Raw genomic sequence first — 18,596 nt, forward strand, 5'->3', positions numbered from 1 at the left:
TGCCCTGCTGGGCAAGTACTTCTCAAATCTACTTGCCCCATCTAAATTCTTACTTGCCCTGCTTAAGAGGTTCTTTTTCTGGCTGTGTGGTGCATATTTTCGCTCATGACATATCTTACGTCAGCAGAGACGCTCAGCCAATGGAGGCAGCAGCACATAAAAAAGCAGCACACTGCAACTGGCCCCTCCGAGGACAGAAACAGGAGAGGAAATACACAATTACAGGCCTGGAATTAAGTCATTTTTAGGGCAAGGCCACTTTGGCCTTTGATAAATACAAATTTACTGGGGCATCACGGCCAAAATGTGGGGCACCAAGGCCAAAACCAATGGCGCAATAACAATATGTGCTAACTACATTGAATCAAGACAAAACAATATATGTTTTGAAAAACAGTACTGAGTTTATTCACAACAATTCACAATGTTTGTCTGACAGCAGGCAATCAAAGTCATGCACATAAAATTGTTTTATTCTGCTTAATGTTGAGAGGGAACCAATCATGTAGTCAATCACAGTGTGATCAGTTGAGCTGGCTTTCCCTACATATTTATCCTCCCCACATCTACCATTTATGATACAAAGAACAAGATTTTTACACATATCTAGAAGGACAGTACCATTACCACCATAGTCTTTACAAATGTCCACTGACTTTCTCCTCAATGGTATGTCAGCCAGTTCCAGCATTTTTGCAGTGCATACAGTTTCTTCATTATACTCTTCCTCATCAATTTCTTCCTCATCAATAATCCAGTCTTCCCTTTCATTAGTGTGTGCATTCATGTCTCCACAAACAAGAATATAGTTGGTATCCACAGAAAGTTCAATAATGACTTGTGTCAGATCATCCAAGATACCACTATTGGAGTATCTGCTCATGTACGGTGGGACATATGCTGCCAGAATGACCAAGTCTTTCTCATAGTTCAACATATTTTTGTTAATTTGTACACACACACACAAGCATCACTATGAACTGCTCTCTGGACACACTTATGTCCAATAGCATTCTTCACTGCAATCATGACTCCCCCTGATCTCCAGTTTGTTAAATTATGTCGATTCTTGAACACTTGAAAGCCCATGTGATTAAATTTTTCAGTCAAATCCGGTATATCTATATTATCTGTTTTTGTCTCACAGAAGCATAAGACTTCATATTTCTTACACATTTCAATGAAGTCAGGGACTTCTATTTTACTTCTTAAGCCACATACGTTAAGGGTGATAATCAGCAGGTCATCACAGTGGCTTTTTTGTACTCCAGATTTGTCAATTCCAAAGTCTTTGTAGTCCACATTAACATACCCTATCAGAAAGAGGTCATCCGGATTGTCAATTGTGATGTATTTACCATCTTTCTTACAGATAATTTTGCCGTCTCTGACGAATGTGAGATCACACTTACCCTTTGCATATCTGAACAGCTTGTATCTCATATTTGTGAGGTCTTCACAGATGAAAACTTTCTTGTATGTGTCATTTTCCTTCAACTTTATCAGATCAGCTTTCTTTCTTCTACTCACAAATCTAACAATCACAGGACGCATCTTACCCTGCTTCTTTACACCACCCAGCCGGTGCGCCATAGAGATATCCTCCTCTTTCATGTCAGAGCCAGGAGCTGCAGTGAGGCTGCACACTTTCTCTATCAGCTGATCCTCGCTCTCCTCACCACTCTGCTCCTCCATCCCGTTGATTCTGATGTTCTCCTTGTGGCTGTATTGTTCCAGCTCATCCTCCTTGTATTTACACTCCAGGATGTTGTTGTTGACCTTCATCTTATCCACAGATAGATCCAGTTGTTTCTGCACAGCTTTAACAATAGCAGGCACCGCTGCCTTAATGGTAATCAGTACTATTTTGGTCAAGTCCTCAGTACCGAATTTGGCCAAAATTGACCCAGTTTCGGCCTCAACCGCTGCCATTATGTCCGCGTGCATACTGTCTTCTTCACCTTCACCTCTCATGCTCTTCATGGTAACTTTATCCTCCTCGCTCGTCTCATAGCGGTTAGATAGAAAAACTCCAGTTGAAGCTTTACTCGGTTTCTTGCGCTGCGAGGGAGCTGCTAGAGCCTCGGCATAATTCTTTTCCGAGTTGGATCGAGCGTGGTGATCTTTCTTGGTTTGTAGTCTGGTAGCTTTGCTTATCGCTCCTGGGCCTGACATCCTCCAGGTGTCGCTTTGTTGTTAGGCCTACGCCATTTGTTGAGGCCCTTGTCAGTAGCGTTTTCAAACAACAGTATGTTTTCACCTTCAGAGGTCTCCCAGAGATGATTTTTTATAGTATAAGGAGTACTTTACATTTAACATTAATTTGCTGTAAGGTAATCGTCCGTACACTGGCAAAACCCCCACAATTTACAAGTTTTACTTCTCTGCAGTCCATTCAGTCATTCTAGCCGTTCACCTTCACGTCACGTGAGAGTTAAGCTTGATTTGATTTACACCCAAACACGCGATTATTGTAGAGAGTTTAAAACCCTTGGTGTTTGCTTATACACAGGCACTGCTGTGTTACATGTTAAGTCCTCTGTTCAGTACAGCGACAGTCACAGTACAGTCCCACCATCACTTACAGATTCTTCTGTTTTTGCTCAGGGCCTTTGTCAGCATGGTTTTCATGATCTCTTTGGTTGAGTATAAGGGCAGCTCCAGGATTGAGAAACATGTATGTGTTTCAGGGTACTGCTGGTCGTAGGAGAGGTCCTGGGCTGGGCTGACTTTGATTGTCATCTTGATCTTTTCCATGTCAAGAACAGGCACCCTGTCAAAACCAGTCACAAACCCTAGAGGAGGGAAAAGTAGTAATCAATGAGTTTCTTACCTTTTCATTTCTTTATGGTGTTGAGCTTTGGACAGCCCTTCCTTGAGGTCAGAGTGTAAATTCAGACAAAATGTTATCACTGCTCATGATGACAAGAACAGCTGTTTTATTGACATCAAGCAACCATCATCATTGCTAATACATCATCTACTGCGCAAGCGCATTTTCCCTCAAAAGCCGAAGATATAAACTGTAAAACCTTTCATTAACCATCAAGACTGAAATAGCTCAAAACAATATTAATAATGGACATAATCAAATTCCTTTAATTAGTTCCACCCAGTCGCCAGGAGAACATTTTTGGATTATATATTTCTGCAAACCAGAATTGTGGTACATTTTTTATGTTTCATATGTATCAGATCAACATGTCTAAAGTAATGAGTATATGATGTAGGGGAAATACCTCAGGATATTATATATACCTTAAAATATTTGCACTCGTAATAATGAATTTGGGGCACCACTCTCCTAACGAGGGAAGCGACTAATCAAATTCCGTCAAAACTCCGTAAATTGCTTACGAATTCGTCAGCACGCTTATCAATAATGAATCTAGACAGTGATCTCAGCTCCTGTACACAAGATATACAGTACAGGCCAAAAGTTTGGACACACCTTCTCATTCAATGCGTTTTCTTTATTTTCATGACTATTTACATTGTAGATTCTCACTGAAGGCATCAAAACTATGAATGAACACATGTGGAGTTATGTACTTAACAAAAAAAGGTGAAATAACTGAAAACATGTTTTATATTCTAGTTTCTTCAAAATAGCCACCCTTTGCTCTAATTACTGCTTTGCACACTCTTGGCATTCTCTCCATGAGCTTCAAGAGGTAGTCACCTGAAATGGTTTTCCAACAGTCTTGAAGGAGTTCCCAGAGGTGTTTAGCACTTGTTGGCCCCTTTGCCTTCACTCTGTGGTCCAGCTCACCCCAAACCATCTCGATTGGGTTCAGGTCCGGTGACTGTGGAGGCCAGGTCATCTGCCGCAGCACTCCATCACTCTCCTTCTTGGTCAAATAGCCCTTACACAGCCTGGAGGTGTGTTTGGGGTCATTGTCCTGTTGAAAAATAAATGATCGTCCAACTAAACGCAAACCGGATGGGATGGCATGTCGCTGCAGGATGCTGTGGTAGCCATGCTGGTTCAGTGTGCCTTCAATTTTGAATAAATCCCCAACAGTGTCACCAGCAAAACACCCCCACACCATCACACCTCCTCCTCCATGCTTCACAGTGGGAACCAGGCATGTGGAATCCATCCGTTCACCTTTTCTGCGTCTCACAAAGACACGGCGGTTGGAACCAAAGATCTCAAATTTGGACTCATCAGACCAAAGCACAGATTTCCACTGGTCTAATGTCCATTCCTTGTGTTTCTTGGCCCAAACAAATCTCTTCTGCTTGTTGCCTCTCCTTAGCAGTGGTTTCCTAGCAGCTATTTGACCATGAAGGCCTGATTCGCGCAGTCTCCTCTTAACAGTTGTTCTAGAGATGGGTGTGCTGCTAGAACTCTGTGTGGCATTCATCTGGTCTCTGATCTGAGCTGCTGTTAACTTGCCATTTCTGAGGCTGGTGACTCGGATGAACTTATCCTCAGAAGCAGAGGTGACTCTTGGTCTTCCTTTCCTGGGTCGGTCCTCATGTGTGCCAGTTTCGTTGTAGCGCTTGATGGTTTTTGCGACTCCACTTGGGGACACATTTAAAGTTTTTGCAATTTTCCGGACTGACTGACCTTCATTTCTTAAAGTAATGATGGCCACTCGTTTTTCTTTAGTTAGCTGATTGGTTCTTGCCATAATATGAATTTTAATAGTTGTCCAATAGGGCTGTCGGCTGTGTATTAACCTGACTTCTGCACAACACAACTGATGGTCCCAACCCCATTGATAAAGCAAGAAATTCCACTAATTAACCCTGATAAGGCACACCTGTGAAGTGGAAACCATTTCAGGTGACTACCTCTTGAAGCTCATTGAGAGAATGCCAAGAGTGTGCAAAGCAGTAATCAGAGCAAAGAGTGGCTATTTTGAAGAAACTAAAATATAAAACATGTTTTCAGTTATTTCACCTTTTTTTGTTAAGTACATAACTCCACATGTGTTCATTCATAGTTTTGATGCCTTCAGTGAGAATCTACAATGTAAATAGTCATGAAAATAAAGAAAACACATTGAATGAGAAGGTGTGTCCAAACTTTTGGCCTGTACTGTATATCACAAACAACGACTTGGCGATAAATGAAGATTTATTTAACTACATGGGTAACACTGAGTAAATGAATAGCAAATGATGATTATATGACACAACACAAAATTAACAGTATATATATGAATGAAATGAGAAGTAACACTCATTTGATTTGCTTAGTTTGGCGATAGTGGGAGAGTAACAGCCTCTATGATAAACGGGGACCGAAATAATGCGCAAAGCCATTCATTTAGACCTAATGAAACCTAAATTAAAATCGGGATAATTAAAGGGATAGTTCGGGTTTTTGGACATGAAGTTGTGTGAAATGCTGACCATCTGTAGCTCTGATGTGACGGTGTCACTACTGTCAACGAACCTCCTGCTCTGAGAAATGGCCCGTAGCTTACCGGAGAAAAAGTAGTTCTTAAGATATAAGCCGGACACGTAACCAAAAGGTTTTAAGCTACAAAAAAGTATGCATGTGTTTTGTTAGACTATTTAAATAATTTTAAAACATCCCCGCATTACGTCAGACCTTGCTATCAATTGGGACTATTTTCTGGCCAGTATCACTCCGCCGTGCAGGCCCGCAGGATAGCAACGGCTAACGAAAATTTCATCGGCTGTTTCCAACAGAGAACCAGTAGGCTATTATTAGTGAGGAAAAAGATGTACTAGCCCTATATATACTTACTACTACAGCACGAACACCAGCTCAGGCTCACGACACACCCTCGTCAGCTGCTGTAGGTAAACAGAGGAATACCAAAATGGTGCAAACTTGTGATTTCCCCAGCTGTGGGAATAAAAACATAAAATAAGTACATTCACTTCTATTAGTTTACAGCACAGCCTTGCCACATTCAATATAGCGGCAACGTTGATGTATCGCAGCAGCGGGCAAACCCACTCGATGCGGTGTCTACGATGGCTGTATCCGAAACCGCATACTATACTAGAAGTACGTACTGATTTTACCAAAATGTAGTATGTAGTATGCAAACAAAAGCAAAATCTGCAGTATGCAAAAAATACCCGGATGTCGTACTGATTTGGAAAAATTCCACAGTATGCATCAGATTAGTCTACCTCGCCTACTGTTTCCCACAATGCAATGCGCCCTTGACCGGGACCAGTCAATTGTCGTAATGGCGGACAAGAGTGATCAAGCAGGGATTACAGCGGAGAAGGAGGAACATAAATGTGAGTACCACATATAACATTTTTATTCAGTGTTGTGTAAGGACAACGATTCAAAATTGTGACAAGGCTACGTTGCCTATTTGTAACGAACGTATAACTTGGCTAACGTTACATTTGTCCTAATAACATTAACACAAAGCCATAACGTAATGTTAAGTCTGCTAAACTAACGTTAACGTTAACATTAGCGAGCTGTCAAGAAGAAAACAACACGACATAACGTTACATAACTTAAAATCTATCTTTAAGTTATATTTTTTGTTATTAGGGACAGAGCAGGACACCGAGGCCCTCATCCGTTGGCGGATTGCCAACGAAGCCCTCTTCAGTTGGTGGCGAAATGCTGCCCAAAAAAGATTTGAGTAAGATAGGTTTTAAATAGTTATCTTAGCGTGCTTGCTAGGTAGACATTTAAAGTGTTATGACAACGTTATACAGTACAGGCCAAAAGTTTGGACACACCTTCTCATTCAATGTGTTTTCTTTATTTTCATGACTATTTACATTGTAGATTCTCACTGAAGGCATCAAAACTATGAATGAACACATGTGGAGTTATGTACTTAACAAAAAAAGGTGAAATAACTGAAAACATGTTTTATATTTTAGTTTCTTCAAAATAGCCACTCTTTGCTCTGATTACTGCTTTGCATACTCTTGGCATTCTCTCGATGAGCTTCAAGAGGTAGTCACCTGAAATGGTTTTCCAACAGTCTTGAAGGAGTTCCCAGAGGTGTTTAGCACTTGTTGGCCCCTTTGCCTTCACTCTGTGGTCCAGCTCACCCCAAACCATCTCGATTGGGTTCAAGTCCGGTGACTGTGGAGGCCAGGTCATCTGCCGCAGCACTCCATCACTCTCCTTCTTGGTCAAATAGCCCTTACACAGCCTGGAGGTGTGTTTGGGGTCATTGTCCTGTTGAAAAATAAATGATCGTCCAACTAAACGCAAACCGGATGGGATGGCATGTCGCTGCAGGATGCTGTGGTAGCCATGCTGGTTCAGTGTGCCTTCAATTTTGAATAAATCCCCAACAGTGTCACCAGCAAAACACCCCCACACCATCACACCTCCTCCTCCATGCTTCACAGTGGGAACCAGGCATGTGGAATCCATCCGTTCACCTTTTCTGCGTCTCACAAAGACACGGCGGTTGGAACCAAAGATCTCAAATTTGGACTCATCAGACCAAAGCACAGATTTCCACTGGTCTAATGTCCATTCCTTGTGTTTCTTGGCCCAAACAAATCTCTTCTGCTTGTTGCCTCTCCTTAGCAGTGGTTTCCTAGCAGCTATTTGACCATGAAGGCCTGATTCGCGCAGTCTCCTCTTAACAGTTGTTCTAGAGATGGGTGTGCTGCTAGAACTCTGTGTGGCATTCATCTGGTCTCTGATCTGAGCTGCTGTTAACTTGCCATTTCTGAGACTGGTGACTCGGATGAACTTATCCTCAGAAGCAGAGGTGACTCTTGGTCTTCCTTTCCTGGGTCGGTCCTCATGTGTGCCAGTTTCGTTGTAGCGCTTGATGGTTTTTGCGACTCCACTTGGGGACACATTTAAAGTTTTTGCAATTTTCCGGACTGACTGACCTTCATTTCTTAAAGTAATGATGGCCACTCGTTTTTCTTTAGTTAGCTGATTGGTTCTTGCCATAATATGAATTTTAATAGTTGTCCAATAGGGCTGTTGGCTGTGTATTAACCTGACTTCTGCACAACACAACTGATGGTCCCAACCCCATTGATAAAGCAAGAAATTCCACTAATTAACCCTGATAAGGCACACCTGTGAAGTGGAAACCATTTCAGGTGACTACCTCTTGAAGCTCATGGAGAGAATGCCAAGAGTGTGCAAAGCAGTAATCAGAGCAAAGGGTGGCTATTTTGAAGAAACTAGAATATAAAACATGTTTTCAGTTATTTCACCTTTTTTTGTTAAATACATAACTCCACATGTGTTCATTCATAGTTTTGATGCCTTCAGTGAGAATCTACAATGTAAATAGTCATGAAAATAAAGAAAACGCATTGAATGAGAAGGTGCGTCCAAACTTTTGGCCTGTACTGTATATCGGTAGTTCGTTGTATTTTCATGAACATAACTACTTTTCATTGCTGTTTTTTGACAGAGAATTCGTCTGGGAGAAAGGGCTGGTGGGCAAAAAAGTTATCTAGCTATACTGCCCATTTAGCAGAAGCTGTTGCATCCTAAAATTCTGTTAGACCTCCTACAATGCCACTACTTATCTGCTGCTGAGCTTGACAAACATGAGAACAGATGCAGTTGCCAGATGCTTTGTGTGTGTGTGTGTGTGTGTGTGTGTGTGTGTGTGTGTGTGTGTTGTGTAGGAGCTGAAGGTCTCAAGGACAGGGGTTAGCACAGAGGGAGGAGAGGCCACTGCCGCATCCTGGAAGTGGTTCACATTAATGGATGAGTCACTGGGCCAGAGGCCTAGCATTACGCCTCCGGTCACCATTGACTCATCCAACCAGGATGTGGTGGTGGTCTCACCTTCTTCACCCAGGGAACCCTGGAATGAGACAGGTACCCCTGCAAAAAGGAGGAGGGAGCCAGACTGGGTCCTTTTTAGGCAGGTCACAGAGAGGGATGAAGAGAGAGAGAGAGAGAAGGATTTGCTTGAGAGAGAGGAAAGAAGAAAAAGCGTGGTGCTGGAGAGAGAGGATAAGAGGGAGAGAGAGGGGCTGGAAAGAGAGGAGAAGAAGGAGAGAGAGGGGCTGGAAAGAGAGGAGAAGAAGGAGAGAGAGGGGCTGGAAAGAGAGGAGAAGAAGGAGAGAGAGCAGCTGGACAGAGAGGAGAAGATAGAGAGAGAGCAGCTGGACAGAGAGGAGAAGAAGGAGTGAGAGCAGCTGGACAGAGAGGAGAAGATGGAGAGAGAGCAGCTGGACAGAGAGGAGAAGGAGTGAGTGGCTGGACAGAGAGGAGAAGAAGAAGAGAGAATGGAGAGAGTGGTTGGAGAGGAGAGAAAATGAGAATGCAGAAAGGGAGGAGAGGAGACAGAGATTTTATGTCATTGGTTGAAAAAATATTGAAAAAGTAGTGGCAAATAAAAGGAATTGAATTGTGGTTTGTGCTCTTATTTTTTTAGTGATAATTTTGTTTCTTATAGTGTCATTGTTTGTTTCACATAACTATCGTTTACTTTGTTCATAATGTAGACAGATATATTGTATCCTAATTATCATGTTATCCTAGAGAGCATATTCATCTAACAACACAACATCTGGTTTAATTTTCACATAATCATAAGAAATATGATTTTGAGTGAACACGCATAATACTTTTTATTAACAAGGTGGGTAGTAACTCTTTTGAAGATGGTGTAAACTGCAAACTACTTGTCATACCAAGACAACAGGTCCAACTAGTCCAGCATAGCAATGACTGCACCCCCTGGTGTTATAAAATTGTAAAACAAGTATTTCCACCATAGAAATACAGAATAGAAAAAAAAGAGGTCAGATGTAACATATATATGATTTATTGCATCATGCTACCTCTAAATGACAGATTGTATTCTTTATATTATTATTTAAATTTATATATAAATCATATATATGTATATCATACGGTTGATGAAAGAAACCAGCTGAACCTGAATTAATGAATACAAAGAGAACTAGAACTTTGTAATCAAACAAGAACAATTATTGCAGGAACTATTTACAAAAAATGTCAAATGTAGGAACTATGTACAAAAAAAAGGTGACTTGACTAGTAGTCATGTTCCTGCAGTGTAGGGATGGCGGCACCAGGAGCAGAAACCTCTGCTGCCAGTGTGTTCCGCAGGTTTTCTCCTGGCCTTCGGTCCTCCGGCTGGTTTTCCTGGTAATCGCCATGGACGCCCCCCTCCTCCACATCTGGCTCCACCATGTCACCATTGGTAATGCAGGGGTAGTGGAGGAAGGCACAGGTGGACACCACCACTGGCACAAAGGTAGATCTAACCTACAGGACCAAAGAGATGTGTCATGTAACTGCATGTTATTAAACTTTAATTATTTTTTTAATCCTTATTAATTAGAATGCTATATAAATCATTGAATGTATTGTTTTTAATGATCTCAAAATGTTCTTCCTTGTACAGCTTTGCTGCTCAGCAGTCAGAAACTGTGTATGTAGTGACATTTACACACATCACACATCTTATGCTCTTTTTTTTTTTTTTTACCTCGAGAGCCTTGAGAAAGATGCTGCGCCACCGGGTCTTCATCGTGCCAGTTGCCCTCTCCACCACACATCTGGCCTTGGCGTGATGCCGGTTGTACCTGGCCTGCACAGGGTTTTGCACCGGCTCCCTGTATGGTGTCATGAGGCTGATTGGAGCGGTCAGGCAGGGATATCCCCCATCCCCAATTAGGATCCAGCCAGGAGGTGGGTACAGCTGTTGAAAATGAAGGGAGCTCCACTGTAGGACCCGTGCGTCATGGACTGCACCAGGTAGGCCTGTAAATAATCATTGTTACAAAAAAGAAAATCACTATTTGCAAAAATGGCTCTAAAATGTTTCATTTTAGTTGGCACACTAAACAATTGATTATGTTAAACGCCTGACACATAAACACTTTTGAGATACATTGCTTGTCATGTTAGAAACTTACTTATGATGATTGAATATCTTTGAAAATAACACCACAGTTAACAATAAAAAGTAACCACAAATCCCAAATAAATGTAATATGCGATCACAGTTTCACTTGGATGAAAAATACTATTCAAATCTAAATACTAATATACCAATACTATCTGAATCTAATCAATATTGTATCAACCTGTTGATACAATACTGATTTCCATCCATACCTGTGAATGTGTTCAGGAAGCGACCTTTGTGATCACAGACCAACTGCAGCTGGATTGAGTGGAAAAGCTTCCTGTTACAAAAAAAATGTAGTCACTAGTTGACATTAGTATGGGATTAAAGCAGGCCATTATATGTTTGTGTGAAGTGGGTAATTCGTATGCAGGGTACCTATTTAGGTAGTCTTCCTTATTTGCTGCAGGTGGCTTGATCCTGCTGTGAGTGCCATCGATGCTGCCAGCCACGCGATGGAAGGCACAGGAGCCAGCTCCCCTATCCCCTCCAGCTCATCTGCAGCAGGAAAGTGGACCACCCTCCTGTAGATGGCCATTATGTTTTCGCCGACCCGATGCACAACATCACACACTGTGCTGGTGGGGACATCGAAGGCCCCCGGCACCACCTGATAAGAGGTGGCACTGGCCAGCCAATATAAGTAAATGGCTACCTCCAGAACTTTCCCCCAGCCGTGCTCCTTGCTATAGCCAAGGGACTCAATCAAGAAATTAACACTCTGCCTTGACAGACGGAAGTCCCTTTGTTAGGTCTCCCTCTCCCAGGTAGAGGCGCACTACAGGGGTTTCAATATTCAAGTGTAAATATTGCCCTCGAATTGCACCCTGTAGGAGTAGGGACAAGATGTTTTACGTTGTAGCCAGTTTTTTTTTTTTACTGTACTGGTTTCATTTTTTCATTAAGTTCACTTTTTCCAAAGAAATAAACAGCCTTCTAACAAACGTGTTTGTCACAGAATATTATTTATTGACTTATCTGACAGTATATACCTGTTAGCTTAAGAGCCTACTGCTTTACTTAGCCCTAGTCAACTTAACCCTTAAATAAAGTTTGATATGTACTTACATAGGACTCATACGCACAAAGAATGGCCAACATATTTCGCCTGTTGGCATCCTTCCTCCTTCGCCTCCTTTGTGCCACATTACTGGCATTAACAACCGACAGATACGACATGTCTTCTTTTTGTTTTACTACTACTGTCTATCTCCCTCAGCTTTTCCCGCCTCTGCTCGCCTATTATACTGTACCGTGCGCGTGATGTTATTATTTTATTAAGCGTCATCCCGTACTGTACTGTGCGTGTGATATTATTTTATTAAGCGTCATCCCATACTGTACTGTGCGTGTGATATTATTTTATTAAGCGTCATCCCATACTGTACTGTGCGCATAATATTATTTTATTAAGCGTCATGCCAAATCTTTGATACCTACCTGACTTAACATACATCGAGATGCACTAAATCATGTTGTCTGTAATGTAGCTATAATAAAAACCCAAACTTGTGTAGCTTAATAAGATCAAATGAAATTCAATATAGACTGATCTGTTCATTTTAATACATTTATATTTATTGAAATTGTGATGTCTGTACATAACAGCCCCAGAGGCAGCGCTGCTTTTCTGTCCAGTTAAACATGAAGCTTCACTTTATATTCAGAAAAACTAATGTGGCAGCTACAATTGATTTCACCTATGAAACCAACATTTATCTTCCAAAAGGATTTATATTAGCCAGCGGTAAATCTCCAAAGAGCAGCAGGTCAGTTCATCGGATTGCTTTCTCCCCAGGATGACGACTGAGGTTGACCGGCGTTATTCCGGCTGCGAGCTGCTTGCTGCTCCCGGCCAGCGGCTCCCACAGCGGCTCTTCTCATCCCCGAATGCGTCAGAGCAAATTTCCAAACAGGCGTTATTTGGATGGGTCCATGTCATTGGTTCGACAGCCCACTGGTTCGACATCCCATTAGTCCGACTGTCCGCGGTGCTGAACGGCTCGCGGCGGGCGTATGGTGCGCCGCGACCGGCTTGAGGCGGAGCAGGCTCACGGCTTATGAGTTTGTCACTTTCTTTTTCATTTTAACCCATGCCATGATCTTTTCCTGACCCTAACCAAGTGGTTTTTGTGCCTAAACCTAACCAGACCTTAACCACAGGGCATCATGATGATTTCGGAACGGACTTCGGAACAATGAGTTTAATATGGTCGGAACAATGGGATGTCGAACCAATGGGATGTCGAATTCCCATTTGGATAAACTGACCACATGTTGGGGATCTAAACGGTTACTTTTACGCCTGAAAAAATATTAAAACTTAATAAAGTGACATATTAACAGCGCTACAGCGAAAATTAACGCAGCTTTTAGCCTGCTTTGAACTCCGCTTTTGCTGTCGGCTGGTGCGATATGCATTCTGGGATACTTGGCTGTATAACGTTACTGCATACTGCGAACGGTCTGCTGGAATGGCATACTGCATACACATTTTGTATGCAGTATGTAGTACATACTGATGTAGTATGCAGTACGTTAGTATACGGTTTCGGATACAGCCTATGTCTATGCTCATGACGACACATTGAACTTGGCACGTAGACCTGCTACCATTGTTAGCTGCAGTTAGCCACATTAGCTTAGCTCGGCTCAACTCACCAAGACGCTGCCAAAAGTTGTTAAAACTCCTGGCACACAGGTCCGTTGATCCGGTTGGTCATTTCACACTCAGACTTCTGCTTAATTTTATACAAACCACTAGTTTTACTTTTGCTAGTTATCAACTCATTTAGGATATGTCTGCTTTGTCTGCTGGTGTCATCTCCATGGTATCTGACTGACGGCCTGCTATGTAAAGAGGGTGGGACTTGATTCTCCTCTCCAATCAGAAGTCTGCATTGGCTGATTGAACCAATAAGAATCAAGTATAGGTAGGATACCTGTGATTGACACCTTGATTAGCAAACAGAAAATAAAATGTGCTGGAATGAAATAAGTAATACATAAAATAACACTGGGAGTAAAATAACTTTACAGAACTACTACTACTACTGGGTTACACACATAGACGCGCGAGACCAGCGAAAGCACGTGAACACATATGAACGCGGTGCCCATGTCTCATGGTCTTGCGCAAGCGCACATACGTGAGCCTGGTGCACAGGGAAGCAGTGAGAGCTAAAGGCTACAATGAGGCTAAAAACAGAGTTCAAATGACGTTTTTCCAAACAACTTTTTATGTCAGGGCTTTAGGACACTTCACTTCGTCACTACAGACGAGCAGTATGGAGATATTTTGTGGTTTCAATTATGTGTTTTTGGACGTTTGAAATCTGGGGCAACATAAGCCTCCATTAGGTGGAGTTGTGTTGCTACCTCCTCTCTCTTGAGATCTCCACAAGTGATGTGAGGACTCTAAAACTTCACCTGAGCCTCCCTCAGCACATGGGTGAGTAGATAATGGCTGAATTTTCATTTTTGGGTGCACTATCCCTTAAAGCCCTAAACATGAGTTTATAAAATGTATCATCAACATTAAACTCAGAGTGACCCAAAACTTTGGGATATTTAAATCCTAGTGGTAGGCGCTAGAGGTCAGAGAGAGAGGTCAATTCCAAACTAATCTCTGAAACTCAGTGAGCAGGTTAGCAATCTGGGTGTTATTCTGGATTCAAAGCTCAATTTAACAAACCACATTACTGGTGTAATTCTTCAGTCAGTGACAACATATTACTCCTGTACATAAATAATTTCACAGGCTTCCAATATGAGACTTGATTTTAAAATAGACTATTGCTCACTATTTAGGAATCGCTAGCTTCTCAAGACATCTCTGACCTACTCACTTCATACTATAAACCCTCCAGAGCTGGTAGTGTTTGTCTGTCTTTGTCTCTGCATCTGTCTCTCTGTTTGTCTGTCAGCCTGTATGTGCCTCTCTGTCTGCCTGTCTGTCTGTCTGTGTCTCTGTTTCTTGAGATGATTCATTCTTACTTTTGTTTTTGGTCATGGTGCTGGATGTAAAGCCGACTGACATAACTCTGTACAAAATGTGCTTCTACACTGAAACATTTTCCTTTTTTTGGCATTCAATACCATTAACTTCATCAGAAGCATCTTCGTCCAGTGCTCTGTCCGCAGCAGGGTTTTTCTCATCTTCACTCTCGCCCCCATCAATATCATCATCATCTGACCCAAAAAGATGCAGAAAAGTTGGTCCACGCTTTTGTTACCTCTAGACTGGATTACTGTAACTCCCTATTATCAGGTAGCTCTTGTAAGTCTTTTAAAACTCTCCAGATAATTCAGAATGCAGGGGCACGTGTACTTAGAGGAACTAAGAAACAATCATATTTCTCCTGTTTTAGCTTCTCTGCACTGGCTCCCTGTAAAATCCAGAATTGAATTTAAAATCCTACTGTTAACTTATAAAGCACTTATATCTTAGAGAGCTCATAGTGCCATATTATCCCACCAGAACACTGCACTCTGAGAACGTAGGGTTTCACGTGGTCCCTCAAGTCTCCAAAAGTAGATCAGGAGCCAGTGCCTTCAGCTATCAGGCTCCTCTCCTGTGGAATCATCTTCCTGTTGTGGTCCGGGAGGCAGACACCATCTCCACATTTAAGACTAGACTTAAAACTTTCCTCTTTGATGAAGCTTATAGTTAGGGCTGGCTCAGGCTTCCCTTGTACCAGCCCCTAGTTAGGCTGACTTAGGCCTAGTCTGCCGGGGGACCCCCTATAATACACTGGGCACCATCTCTCCTTCTCTCTCTCTCTCTCTCTCTCTCTGTCCTGTTACTGCATCTTGCTAACTTGGCCATACTGCATGTCACTAACTCGGCTTCGTCTCTGGAGCCTTTGTGCTCCACTATCTCGCAGGTTAACTCATATCACAGAGGTGCCTGGATAGTGTGACGTGTGTGCTTGTGCTGCTGCCATGGTCCTGCCAGATGCCTCCTGCTGCTGCTGTTATCATTAGTCATTCTTCTACTGTTATTATACACATATGATTATTGATACATACTATCAGATATTAATATATACTTTCAACCAGGGGTGGAAGTAACAAACTACAAATACTCACGTTCCTGTAATTAAGTCGATTTTTTGGGTACTTGTACTTTTATGAGTATTTTTTTCAAGTGTGTAATTTTACTCCTACTTGAGTACAATTTACACCATGTAATTTACTTCGCTACTTTTAAAATCATAAGTCGCTACTGAGTATGCCCACAATTTGAATTAATATTCAAACCTTTCATCTGCATCTTTGTAGCCAATAAGGCTGTCCGATCGCGACCGCGCCAATTAATCTATGACATAAGGAAAGGACAACTCCGCTGCAGCAGGCACAGGTGTCTGGCGGTAACATACCTACACAGCAGAGTAGAGACTAATTCATGGACTGAAGATTTGGAGACAAAGAAGCCAAGGGTGAGTGTCCATGCGCTCCGTGCAAAGAGCTCCACGCGGCAACATAACATCTTACCGGCGACAGAGAAGTCCAACTCCAGGTCCAGTAATTTCCTCTTTCGTTGGCGTCATGACTGCCCAGTAGTACCTGGACAACCGAGGCACACAGGCACACAGGTATGTGGCGTGTCAGAGTAAAAACGAGCCATTCACATTTCTCTCTCTGTGGCAGGTAACGGTCCACAAACCTCACCACACTTTAGGGACTGTTCTTTACTTATGAAGGGACTGTCAGAGGAGGAGGGTGGCTGGTTGATTTTTATTTTATTTATTTATTTATTTTATTTTGATCCCCCCTATGTTAATTACTTATTGATGCTGTTTTTGAAGTATGATAAGTCAATAAGTAATTTATTCCACTGAAATATCATTGATGTATTATAGAAAAGTGATTTATCTTTTTATAAATGACAAAAGGCACATCTGCCTCATTTTTGCTGTGGTATCGTGGTACTACTCAGAACCGTGATACTTTCACTGGTATCGTACCGTGGGTCCCAATTTTGGTACCGTGACATCACTAGATGTCACAACCATTCCATTCGGGGTCGCGCAGTGAGGCTGCTCGGGTGCCGCTTAAAAAAGTGTTCCCCCACTTTTGGGAGAGGGGGAACACTGCTCTCTCAGAGGCCCAAAATGTTCCCCTACTTCTAATTTTACAAATTAAGCACTGGTTATTAGTTTGGCTAAGATATAAGATAAGTCTGCAAAGATATTGTCACTGCCATTGGTTTGCCTGATATTAAAATAACACGGAGCTAGCTAACGTGTGCGCGTGCGTGCATGCATAATTGAGCTACAATTCTTAGAAATGTTTTAGCTTAATATTTGGACAACCACCAACATTACAATAAATTAAATCTGTAGTCATTTAATACTCACAGGCCTACATTCAGCAGGCCTATATTTTGTGCTAGAGTGACACTATGTTATATGAAACATTAACGATGAAAATTAACCATGCCATGTTAGCTTGTCGGTAAGGGGGGTAAATAGTGCTCCAAATTTAGGCTAACGTTTAGCATGGAAAACAGGGCACAAGCAAGGGGTCCCTTGTTCTCTTACTTCAAGATACCTGAATGAAAATGTTTTCGTATGATAAGCGTTACCCCTTTACAGACACGTCCACTTCACTCTAATCCCTTGCAGTTTTGTGCAAAACCCACGCGATTATTTTGCGTGCAGTATTTATGTAATTTTGCCTATTCTATTTTATTATTCCTGCATATTGGGGTCCTTAAACAGTATTACAGTTAGATAATTTGGGGCTGACTGGAAAGCTGTGACTCTTGTGGAGTCAGTGAGCCCCATGTATTCATGTGTGTGCCATGTGTTTACACTCTTGCTTCATAATAGTCATCACTGCAGTAATTTCACTGTATAAGGTGAGCTGTTTTTGATATTTTATACAGGTGAATCGAATCGAATGCCTGCTATCGACGACGCAATAAAACATCCATCGGTTAAAAGTAATTAATACTCTGAGTAGTTTTTGGGAAGAGTACTTTGTACTTTTACTTAAGTATTTTTTAAACACCAGTACTTTTACTTGTAATTGAGTAAAATTTAAGCAATGTAACAGTACTTGTACTTGAGTACAAGTTTTCAGTACTCTTTCCACCTCTGGGTACAACTCAGAAGGTTCACTGGTATCGTGCAGTGGGTCCCAATTTTGGTACCGTGACAACACTAGATGTCACAACCATTCCATTCGGGGTCGCGCAGTGAGGCGGCTCGGGTGCCGCTTAAAAAAGTGTTCCCCCACTCCCAAAAGTGGTACTACTGATAATTTTAGAAATTAAGCACTGGTTATTAGTTTGGCTAAGATAAGTCTGCAAAGATATTGTCACTGCCATTGGTTTGCCTGATATTAAAATAACACGGAGCTAGCTAACGTGTGTGCGTGTGTGCATGCATAATTGAGCTACAATTCTTAGAAATGTTTTAGCTTAATATTTGGACAACCACCGTCATTACAATAAATTAAATCTGTAGTCATTTAATACTCACAGGCCTACATTCAGCAGGCCTATATTTTGTGCTAGAGTGACACTATGTTATATGAAACATTAACCATGAAAATTATCCACTTCAGTAGAGCCAAGAGAACAACAAGGGAGCTTGAAGAAGTGCTGTGTTTGTGAGTATTGTTGAATGTGGCCTAGGTTTTGAGATAAACTAGAAAAAGTGTTTAATAAAAAAAATTAAAAAAAACACCTAATCACCTTTTTAACATTAGGTGAGGAACCATTTCCAGCTTCTGCTACCC

Source organism: Epinephelus lanceolatus, chromosome 5, assembly GCF_041903045.1.
Source record: "Epinephelus lanceolatus isolate andai-2023 chromosome 5, ASM4190304v1, whole genome shotgun sequence".
In the NCBI taxonomy this organism is placed as follows: domain Eukaryota; kingdom Metazoa; phylum Chordata; class Actinopteri; order Perciformes; family Serranidae; genus Epinephelus; species Epinephelus lanceolatus.